Raw genomic sequence first — 12,297 nt, forward strand, 5'->3', positions numbered from 1 at the left:
GAATTTATTTATTTTGCGAATATGTGAATTTTTTTTATTTCACTTATGATTTGAATTTGAATTCAAAGTGGAATTTGAAATAAGATATTGAGACAGATGATCAAGCACTGTTTAGCAAATGAGTTAGCTTAATCAAGAGGGTTACTGTAGCTCATTACATAGGGGTGTTACGGAGAGGGACTTAGATTCAGACAAGTAAAAACCTGCACCTCTCCTTGTGTAGATTCAGATTGTTCTTTTTTGAATGTCCTATAGATTGCATGGCATTGTAATTAACCATTTCTATGTCCTTGAAAGAAAATCTGTAACTCGTGTTTTCAACCAACTTATTCTATGTTGTTCCTACATACAATTTTCTCCACTCCTTTTGCAGCTACGTAGTTAGTAAGCGACAAAACAAACATCGGGAAAAGTGGAGAGCGCATCCATAGCTCAAAAAACATCACACAAAGACAAACACAACCCACAAGGCCCAGACTAATGCCCAAAAGGGGAAAATACAATATTCGACAAGGAGGGCCGGAACAGGCTTACCCACATGCATAACATCAGCCGATTGAGACTTGATTTAGCCTGACTGTATTGAGTCCTAGCCACACCCATATTTTTATGCCATGTAGACTATCCACAAGACCACAAGCTTTTTTGGACTTTGTTTTTTTAATCGAATCTAGCAACCTACAACATCATAGCTCAATTTCAAATAAAAGTTGATTGCCACACATTTGTGGGCTGTCCTTAAGCTTAATGACTTATGGTCATCTCCCATGGTGTATAAGGATTTCCTGTAATGGTGCGGATTATCAGGGCATGGTTCTAGGCGCACCTGCTAAGCCATATAATTCTGAAAAATCTATTAAAAATCATACATTTGTGAAACTTTTTTTCCTGGCAAACATGGTTGAGTGTTCTACTCATGCATGAAGTTTCATGAAGAAATGACTTTGGTGTTCTTCTAGGCAAAAGAATATAAAATTTCAACTTTCAGAAAACTTGAGTACTAATTTTTATATATAACCAATTTTGTGTTCTCTCGCATAGAAGAACGGAAAGTCATTTCTTCACGAAACTTTACACGTGGGTATGACACTAGACCATATCCGTTACAAAAAAGTTTTACAGTTGTTTAACTCTTTTTTGCTATTTTTAAATATTTTCTAATGTGGGTGTGCATAGACCCAGGTTCCATTGGATAGTTTTGCTGCCCTTGGGGGTACTTTATTGCTTATGGACAGCCTTTTTGCACACTGTGGATATACACTAACAAAGAACTTTCTGCAACTAAGACTTTTGGGATCCACAAGTTTTAGACACATTCACTAAGCACTGCAAGAAGTATTTGCCTTCATTCTTTAAAGTTCAATAAGAAAAGTTATCATGCAATTGTTTTGTGGCCGTTATATTAATCAGAAATTAATAAGGCCACTCAATTAAGTAAAATATTCAAGCGTATAAGTGTCCGAGAAACGAAAATAATAGAGGATCTTTCAGATCTTGTGCAGGAGCAGAGGGACGGTTCAGTTAACAGAAAAATAGGACGAAATCATGTACACTTTCTTTGCCAGAAGAAGGAGATTCTGATTTCACGAATTGTATTTATATGATGTAAGTTCTTAGTTCTTACAAACGAAAATTATATACGTGAATGAAGGGATTCAACAATAAAAAGTGATCAACAAAGAGGAAGCAGAACAAAAACAGAGTCTATAATAATGTTCTAGTATTTCAGTTTCTATTAATATTCAGTTAACGCTTAGGCTAGTTTTCAGAGTCTAGGAAAGCACAACAAGGACCTTATTATTTATATGATGTATGTAAATTCTTATAAACAAAAATTAAATATACATGTAATGAGTGATGGACGAGAGGAAACACAACAAAAACATAGCCTATAATATTTTGGCACTTCATTTTCTAACAATGGTTACTGGATCACTTGTACATATCGTCTTCATCCTCATCAGATGCTACGATACTGTCGGCAGGAGCTTCTGCTGCTTGTGGCTGCGCCGGGAAGTGGAACTCCGTACCAAACCCCCTAGACCGCTGCAGCATCTGCGCGAAGGCCTGGTACTTCTTGATGTCGGTGTCGCTCACGCTCCTCCTTGCCTACTTCATCGACTGCTCAAAGTGAGGCGCCTTTACCTCAGCCACCTCCTCCTCTTCCTGCCCGCCGTCCACCTCCATGGTGTCTTTCCCCATCCTCTGCCTCTCCATGTCCTTTTCAATGTCTTCTCTGATGGCGTACTTGCACGCCCTCTGGCAGATCTCCATGATGTCGGCACCGCTAAAGCCGGCGGTGAACCTTGCGAAAGCACCGAGGTCCACGTCCTTGACCATGGGAGACTTCCTGAGGCAGGCCTTGAAGATCTAGTGCCGCGAGGCCTCGTCCGGCAAGGGGATGTAGATGAGCTGGTCCAGGCAGCCAGGACGGAGTAATGCCGAGTCAATAATGTCCGGCCTATTGGTGGCGCCGATGATGAAGATCGTCTTCTTGGCGTTCATGTCGTCCATCTCGGTGAGTAGCTGGTGTCGTGGTTCTGAGTCTGACAGTAGAATGGGGGTAGGGATGTAGAGGCAAGATCCTAGTTATGAAGGAGTTGTACACGCGAGTTTTACAAGTTCATGCCCTTCTCAGAGGAAGTAACAGCCCTACGTCTCGGAGCCCGGAGGCGGTCGACTGGATTATATGCGTGTGTGTTACAGGGGGTGCGAACCCTTGTCCCTGAGGAGGGGGGGTGGCTTATATAGAGTTCGCCAGACCCCTCTCGCCCTCAGTTACAAAGGGTTTAAGGTACATAAATATGGAGACGTTACTGGTAACGCATGTATTTAGGTGCTATAAATGACAATTAATCCTACAAGTAAATGCTCAACCGTTGTTCGTGCAGAGTGACTTTAGCTCTTCTGGCCGTCGAGCCACTTTTGCGACGGTCGAATGAGATTGATTCTTTCGAGTGGAACATCTATGTTCGAGTGGATGATGGTACTCTTTGAATGATCCTGTCTTTAGGGTGCTGTCCTAGGGGAGGATGTCTAGGTCAGGTCCATGACCCTACCCTAGGTACATAGCTTCATCATTAGCCCCCGAATGGTTCAGGGTTCGAGTGGAGAAGGAGTTGATAACCCCTCCAATTCAGCCTTTGTGCTTTGAGAATATCTCGCCCAGAGGTCGAACGAACCTTCATGATGGCTTCAACTGCTTGTTCAGTCGCCTTGATCCATTCTTGGTTTTGTCGAGTGAACTTTTTGTTGTTAAGTTTCGAGTGTTGATATGGAACAAATCTTCCGTCTGGCGGGTTGTTCTGCCGTGTGTGGATTTCATGGGATTCGAATTTTGGGAAGCGCGCCGGGCGGGGGAGGTCGCGGTAATCGGGGCGGATTAGGCAGGTCGCCTCGATTCCCGCGCCACCTTTTTTGCCACGTATCACGCGTGTGACTGTTGCGGGATTTGATAAGATCGCCGGGGCCTACAAGTCAATCACTCGGAAGTGTCCTTATATAAGGCACCGAACCAGGGCTTTTGAACAGTGCGCCCTCATTCCCCTTCCTCTTCCTCAGATTTCTCCGCTGCACCTGCTTCTGCTCTCGGCGCCATAGCTCCGCTCAGACTCGATTCACTGCCATGGGTAAGGAGAAGACGGTGGTGTTGGAGCGTGCGAAGAAGGCGACGACGAAGGCAAAAGGGAAGAGGACCAGCCGGGGTGGATCCTCGTCGAGGTCCGGCCTGCCGCCTGGCTGGATCCAGGGCGACTGGATCCGCTCGACGGTCAGACAGGATGACATCGACGATCTGGTTGAGGGGGGACTGATCCCCCACGAATCGGCGCGGCTCTCGGGGAACGAGACTGAGCCGCGGCCTCAGGAGGGTGAGTGCATTCTCCTCGCCACTCATGTCGACCGCAGATTTTCTTTGCCTCCCCACCCTTTCTTTCGTGGTTTCTTGAACTTCTTCGGGGCTCAACTCCACCACTTTACTCCAAACACCATCATGTACCTTGCTGCTTTCGTGTCCATGTGCGAGAATTTCTTGGGCTGCCGACCGCACTGGGGTCTCTTCAAGCACATATTCACATGTCGCTCCCAGACGGTCAAGAAGGCCAACCCGAGTGACGAGAAGACGCACGTGATACAGATGTGCGGGGGTCTTGGAATTCAAATGAGGAACAAGAGCACCTTCCCAGCTATGATCCTACCCGACTCGGTCCGGGGCTGGCAGTCGACCTGGTTTTACTGTAAGGACCAGCCGACCCCGGGTCAGTCGACTGGACTTCCTCCCTTTTCCATGGCTTGAGTGGAGAAGCCCTTCTCCTTGAGAGTGATCCCGGAAGAGAAGGTGCAGGTGAAGGTGTTGGTCGAGCGGGTCGTCCAACTTGTCCGTGACGGAGTGACTGGCATGGACCTGCTGGAGGTCTTCCTCAGTCACGCATCCAACCACTCCAAGCTCGTGACCATCCGATGTGGATGTACTCGGGACTCGAGGATTCCACTCGGATCCACCCAGAGGATGTTAGTGAGGACACAGTGGAGAAGTGGCTGACAGGTATTACCGGCAACAAGGATAATCCCCGGGGGTCCAGGAGGGTGGTTCCATTCGACCATTCGCGCCAGCCAGAACAGGTACAATTCTGCATTGTCGAGTGTCTTCTTGATTTATTATGTAACATCTTGTTGACAGTCGACTGTCTTTATTTTGTTCATTGTCTTTTCAGGCTCTTATTGATATGTACTCGATGCCCAATGGAGTGCAGGAGCAAAATGTCAAGGAAGGGGCGAGCATGGACGAGAGTGGCAAGTGGCACTCGGATGCAGAGGAGGACGAGGAGAGCGACGACCCGAGTGACAAAGAAGAGGTCGACTCGCCTCCTTGCAGGGAAAGGAGGTACAAGCACGCTCACGACCCAGCAAACACCCCTGACCTGGTGGCCGCACCGACTGGGCAGTCTTCAAAGCGCCCTCGAACGTCTTCTCCGGTGCCGATTGAGAAGGGACCGAAACAGCTCAAGACTGCGCCGCCTCCTGCGCCGAAACTATTGAAGGCCACATCCTCCAAACCGCCGAAGGCTTTGCCCAGAATCAAAGTGACCATTCCCACCATCTCCGGGTAATCATCTGACCCGCTCTTTTGGTCGACTTGAGCAATAGAACTTAACCGATTGAAAGTTGACATTTGCAGTGCTGCTACCTCTGGAACATCTTCCCGCTAATACCGAGACAAGGAAATGGAAGATGCAGTTACCTCCAACCCAGGTAAAATTCTCGTGATCTTGTTCTTGATTATTTGGTCGATCAGATTCTGGCGATTCACTTGGGGTCGACTAATTTATTTGCATCCCCACCCAACGTTATCGAGCTTCTGGATGATGATGAAGATGTGGCTCCGAGGCCCAGAAAGAACAAAAAAGTAGCGGCTGGCAAGACATCTCAGCCGGGACTGACGACGGAACTAACTATCCAACAACATGAAGATGCAGGTGGGGCCTCTGCGACTTTTGTTGTCCCATTGTCGAGTGAGCACCCTGCATCGTCGATTGTACCAGTGTTTCCTTCAGCCGCCCAACCCCATGCCTCGGAGCTCCAAGCTGCCGCATCTGGGCCGTCTGCCCCTTTCTTCACCAACTATCATGTTCCGGAAAGCCAGTCGGACGCCACCGCGAAGGCTATCCGTCAGGCTAACGTGATGATGGAGCGGATGAAGACGGTGCACGAGAACAGCCAGGCTGCTTATGATGCCAGCGCGGCTCTTCGGGCCAGTGTCCAGGTAAGTTGGCTTTCGACTGACCTTGTTCTATTAGGATATGCTACCTGAAATATTTTCTTTCATACAATATCTTATTGTTTGCGTCGAATCTATCCACCCACTGGGTGTTTTGTTGTTTTTCGTTTTGCGCTCTGTCACTCGGCCTGGGCGAGTGGGATCTGAACCGGTGGGGGCACGCTAAGTGCATCCACTGGGTGTAGTCCCCGAGACCGCAGTCGACTGCGGGCAGTCGACTGGGGTCTGAGTACTTTTCACTTTCCTTTCTTCCACTCGACCTGGGCGGACCGGCCGAGTGGGATCTAAACCAGTGGGGGCACGTCAAGTGCACCCACTGGGTGTAGTCCCAGAGAACGCGGTCGACTGCTGGCAGTCGGACGGGGTCTAAATAGTTCTTCTCTCTTTCCTTCTTTTTTTACTCAACCCGGGCGGACCAGTCGAGTGGGGTCTGAATCAGTGGGGGCACGCCAAGTGCACCCGCTGGGTGTAGTCCCCGAGACCGCGGTCGACTGCGGGTAATCGGCTGGGGTTTGAGCAAACTTTTAAGTTTTATTCACTCGGAAGTAAATAATCTTTGATCTTGTCGATTGACATGTCTTTTACCTTCTGCAGAAATCTTGTACTCTCATTTCTAAGTTCACCGAATTTGAGGGGAAGCAGAGGCAACTTAACCTTGACTTGGAGCTGGCCCAACAAAAGTTGAAGAAAGCTCAAGATGAAGTTGCTGGCATGGAAGGTAACTGTAACGCCCCGAGACCGATGTGCCAGGTGTCCTCTAGTTATTCGCTGTTGTTGCCTTGTCATTGCTTGCGTGTCATGCATTGCATATCATGTCATCATGTGCATTTCATTTGCATACGTGTTCGTCTCATGCATCCGAGCATTTTCCCCGTTGTCCGTTTTGCATTCCGACGCTCCTATCTCCTCCGGTGGTCATTTCTACCTTCTTTTCATGTGTGGGGGTTAAACATTTCCGGATTGGACCAAGACTTGCCAAGCGGCCTTGGTTTACTACCGGTAGACCGCCTGTCAAGTTTCGTATCATTTGGACTTCGTTTGATACTCCAACGGTGAACCGAGGGACCGAGAAGGCCTCGTGTGTGTTGCAGCCCAACACCCTTCCAAAGTGGCCCAAAACCCACCTAAACCTCCTCCATCATCTCGGTCGTTCGATCACGATCGCGTGGCCGAAAACCGCACCGCATTTGGACTCTCCTAGCTCCCTCTACCTATAAATATGTGTCCCTCCCGGATTTTGCGCGCAGATGAAACCCTAAAGATTTCCCCGCACGCCGCCGGACATGTCCGCGCCCGCCGGACGCGTCCAGCCACCACCTCACTCCGGTGAATCACGTCGCGACACGTCATCACCACTGCCTCCCACCTCCAATCATGCCTCTCCACCTCATCCGGCCGGCTCCTCTCTCTCTCCTCCGCCGCCGCGGCCCGCCCGGCCCGGATCTCGCCGGCCGCACCGCCCGGGTGCCCGAGACGTCGCGCCGCCCATCAGCCGCTGACTCCGCCGCCGGAGCATCGCCGGACTCCGCCGTCTTTGCCGGAGTTGCTCGCCGCCGGCCACCGCATCCCGCCGCCTTGCTCGCACGCCGCCTTCGCGCCTCGCCCCGGCCGCTCGCCGGAGCGCCGCAACCCGCGCATCGCCCCGCCCGCACCATGGGCCCCCTGCTCACCGGAGTGCTTCACGCTCGCTAGAGCGCCGCGGCCTGCCCTCGTCGAAGCTCCGCCATCCCACCGCTGCTCGCCCACGGGGCCCGAGCGCCGCCATCTTGGACGGATCCGGACCCGGGGAGCCAAGCCCCGCCGGACCCGCCGCTCCTTTGCCTTCCATGCCTCGCTGGAGTTCCTCCAACCGCCTCATCGGAGTTTGTGCCTCGCCGGAGAAGAAGGTGGACCGGATCCACCGGGAGTCCAACCAAACGGCCTCCCCGCGTGCCGATCCATTCCGTCCCGGATCCCTCCGTCCCGCATTGACTTTCGCGGAGGTATAATTTCACTAAGTCCCCGAGATTTCCATGTTTCAAATGCCCTTGTTCATCATGTCGTAACTCCGCATCCGTAGCTCCGTTTTGGGCGTGTAGCATTTGGGGTAGTCTTCTTTTATTTTGGTTCCGTAGTCGGGCCTTGATTGTATTTGGTTGATGTAATGCTTTATTCATGTATTGTGTGATGTGGCGATTGTAAGCCAACTATGTATCTCTTTCCCTCATGTATTACATGGGTTGTGTGAAGATTACCTCTCTTGCGACATTGCTTTCAATGCGGTTATGCCTCTAAGTCGTGCTTCGACACGTGGGAGATATAGCCGCATCGAGGGCGTTACAAGTTGGTATCAGAGCCTTCCCCGACCTTAGGAGCCCCCACTGCTTGATCGAATTAGCTGACATTGTTGAGTCTAGAAAAATGTTTTGAGTCAATTAGGAATTATATATCGGAGAGTTAGGAATTCTTTTTACTCCTCAGTCCCTTCATCGCTCTGGTAAGGCATCCTGACGTAGAGTTTTGACTCTTCTCTTCTCAAATTTCACAAAAAAAATTAGGATCACGCGGGTATCTTGGAATCGTTCCGATGGTTTTGTGACAAGAACATTGTTCTTGGTGCCTCCTGACATTTAGGGGTTGTGGCAGTGTCCCGGGGAGTTGAGCTTCGAGGTGTTGTCGTCACAATTTTATCGTTGCAGTTCTGGAATACCTGAGTTTAGTACGCCGACATCGAAAATCTCTTTTATGCAGTTCGTTGGTGAGATAACCTCGACGCCACCCAGTACTGGGGCGGGAGTTTGGGAGTATTTCCATAACTTGTATAACGGATGCTTTTCGAAGGTTGAGGTAGATGATTTCCGAAGGTTTCTTGGTTATGTGTTGAAGGATGGATACAGCTGGATGTAGGATTTGCTAGTTTGGGTGAGATATTATGCTTCCCCTGTATCCCCAACACCTGATTGCATAACCGGGAAAAATTCGGGAGTTTATAAGTGGGAATTCAAGTAGCTCTTAGGATATCTTTCCGACAGATGTATGACTTGAAATTGGGGTTCGACGTCTAGTGGTCCGCCTATTCACGGTTGGTTTTACAGTGGTCTCGTTGTGTCTTAAAGAGTCCTTGGCTATGCCGACTCGGGGACGCTTCGTATGTCATGTGCACTGCCTTGTACATGATGGTGCTGTACGATCGAGCCCGTGTAGGCCCCACCACGAAAACTTCGGACGAAATCTCTATCGTATGTTTGTTCCGGCTTATTCTGCAAGCCAATTCTGTGTTTTGTTTTGAGTTGTGGTATTCGAGTTGCTTCGGAGTCAAATGTTGATTCCATACCTGTTCCTAAGCGGTGTTCTCATACTCCGATGTGAATACTAATCCTTCTTGATAATCGAGATTGTCATGTAAATCCTGTTCCACCGGTGTGTTTCTCTTCAAGTGGATCCGATCATTTCAACATCCGCAAGATCAAGTATCAGTTCTTCTCAATGGTGTTTGTTTCATCCGTCTCCAAGTTGCCTTTGTTTTTCCCTCCCACCCACCCTTTTTCTTCAAGGACTCAGATTTCTTAATCAAGTATCCTTCGATTCATGTGAAGTCTCTCCATTCTTTCCTTCATGTTCGTGTCCGGTGATTCTCATGAAGATTCTAACGGAGCTTCAAGTTCATCACCCTTTACTCATTTTTTCTTCTCCGGTGGTTTAAATTCAAGCGTTATTGATCATATCTTTCTCCTCGTTTCAAATACCTTCTCATACCGGTGCACCTCATAATAATTTACTTCTCGCTATTCATTTGTTCGGGAGTGCTGAAGATATCTCAGAAGGCTCTTCTTGTCTTTCAAGATCAGTTCAACCTTTCTCGAGGTTGTTATCTCATTCAAGTCTTTTAATTCAACCGGTGCATTCTCTCTTTTAAATTGTTCAACGGTGTTTTTTTTGAGTGGGCCCTAACCCACAGGTCTTTTCCTAGGATCTTACCTGACTCTTCTAATTTTTCCCGGAGCTAGCCTAAATTCTTTCGAAGTTTGACGTAAGAATGAATTTTCATCAGTCAGAGGGTTTCTCCAAGATATTTCAAATTCTTTTCATCATTGGCTCAACCTCTTTGTTTCGATTCTTCCGGAGTGTCTAAACAATTCATGGTGGTATTTCTCGTCGTAATTCAAAATTTGAAGACCGAAGAAGATTTTCTCTCAATCCTGCTCCATTCTCTTCAAGATTCGTGATTCTAGTTTATTGCCATCCCCTCATAATTGTTTTGATTATGAGAATTCTTTTCACCCATTCGGAGTAATTCAGGAGTCTTTTCAGTTTGTTTATATGAAGGCCATCAATTCAGGATTATTCATTCCATCTTTCAGCTCTCATTCTCCAAATCTAACCGGTGCATCATTCAAGTATATTCTCTAATCAGTTCATGATCTCTTTGTTCTCTTGTATCTAAACTCTCTCATGTATTTTCGTTCATTCTCAATTCTTACGGTGGTTCTTCCAAGATTTTGTCTTCCTTCGTTCATCATATCAATTTATTCGTTGTTTCAACCCGACCGATGGTTCATGGAAGACCTTTCCAAGTTGACGCTATATCTATCTTAATCCTTTCTACGAGAATAAGTAGTATGCCAAATCCGTTGTTTGTCATCAATTTAATTAGTGAAGGATATGCTTAATATAATTCTTATTCTTGTCCCATCCAAGTGATTAATTCTTTTTTCCGGAGTGGTTCATCATATCATATTCTCAGTTCGAGATGCTTTACCTTTTTCTTTCCCGGAGTTCCAAGCTCTATTTATCACGAAGATCCATCTAAATCGTTACAAGGATTCAACTTGTGTTTTCAACTTCTCTTTCCTTTCGTTTGACCATTCTTTTGTTTACCGGAGTTCTTCATGAAGGTTCTACATGATGGTTCATCAAGGATTTAATCCCTTCTCTAAGTGCTCATCAAGATTCTTTTCAGAGGAACTCAAGCATTCTTTATCTGGCATTTTAAAGTGCAATTCTTTCAACCATTTCGTTTGAGGTGGTATTATGTCATTCTTGATAACTTGAGTTCGTGTCTCATTATTCACATGTTGTTAAGAATGAGCTATTTTAAAGCCATCAATCTCGTCATTGGAATTATCTTGGGCTATATTTCACCTAAAACCGTCCCTAAGGATTGTTGCTATTTATGGTGCTCATATAAGACCCAAGTTCTTCTTTCATCCTTCCGGTCAAATAAGTTTCTCGTCTCCTTGTTCTTATCAATCCAATTCTTTTTCCCGTGAGTGGCAGGTTGTCACCTCATAATCGGAGATGTATTCCATAAGACCATATCAAGCTTATTTTTTCGTTGTTGGTTTTTCCAACAAGTCCGTTCTAGCATTTGTTGTAAGCGTGCTCACTCAAGATCCTGTTTCCCTTCGCTCATTCCATTCCATTCTATTCTTTTGTTCCGGAGTCATGGTGATGTTTTCTCTCTTCTCTCATCATCTTGGATAGTGTTCTTTTCATGCCTATCCATTTAACCGGAGTGTTGTGCCCTTTTGCTCAAGTTCTTTTTGCCTTATCAAGCCTTGCATCTCTTTTCAACCGGAGTGCTGCCCGAATTTGTTCCTACTTGTTCCTCTTTCTTAACGGAGTGCTTTCAACTTCGTTCATCTCCGTTGTATTATTCTCCCGGAGTGGCTTAACCTCTTCAAGGTTCGTGGTTTCACTCGTTTGTCAATGAAGCAACTTAGTTTTACCTCTCCTCTTTTCTCTTCCGTTGTTCCTCCGGTGCCATTCTAGATCTCGGGACGAGATCCTCTCGTAGTGGTGGAGTGTTGTAACGCCCCGAGACCGATGTGCCAGGTGTCCTCTAGTTATTCGCTGTTGTTGCCTTGTCATTGCTTGCGTGTCATGCATTGCATATCATGTCATCATGTGCATTTCATTTGCATACGTGTTCGTCTCATGCATCCGAGCATTTTCCCCATTGTCCGTTTTGCATTCCGGCACTCCTATCTCCTCCGGTGGTCATTTCTACCTTCTTTTCATGTGTGGGGGTTAAACATTTCCGGATTGGACCGAGACTTGCCAAGCGGCCTTGGTTTACTACCGGTAGACCGCCTGTCAAGTTTCGTATCATTTGGACTTCGTTTGATACTCCAACGGTGAACCGAGGGACCGAGAAGGCCTCATGTGTGTTGCAGCCCAAAACCCTTCCAAAGTGGCCCAAAACCCACCTAAACCTCCTCCATCATCTCGGTCGTTCGATCACGATCGTGTGGCCGAACACCGCACCTCATATGGACTCTCCTAGCTCCCTCTACCTATAAATATGTGTCCCTCCCGGATTTTGCACGCAGATGAAACCCTAAAGATTTCCCCGCACGCCGCCGGACGCGTCCAGCCGCCACCTCACTTCGGCGAATCATGTCGCGACACGTCATCACCACCGCCTCCCACCTCCAATCATGCCTCGCCACCTCATCCGGCCAGCTCCTCTCTCTCTCCTCTGCCGCCGCGGCCCTGCGGGCCCAGGCGCGGCCCACCCGGCCCGGATCTCGCCGGCCGCA

The 12,297-nt window shown here is 47.9% G+C and overlaps 1 pseudogene; it reads right to left on the reverse strand.

The window, feature by feature from the left end:
- Positions 1 to 1,932: 1,932 nt before the first annotated feature.
- The window catches only part of LOC119300977, a 51,814-nt pseudogene continuing 41,449 nt past the window's right edge, over positions 1,933 to 12,297 (reverse strand).

The sequence above is a fragment of the Triticum dicoccoides genome, chromosome 1A, assembly GCF_002162155.2.
Source record: "Triticum dicoccoides isolate Atlit2015 ecotype Zavitan chromosome 1A, WEW_v2.0, whole genome shotgun sequence".
Classification (NCBI taxonomy): domain Eukaryota; kingdom Viridiplantae; phylum Streptophyta; class Magnoliopsida; order Poales; family Poaceae; genus Triticum; species Triticum dicoccoides.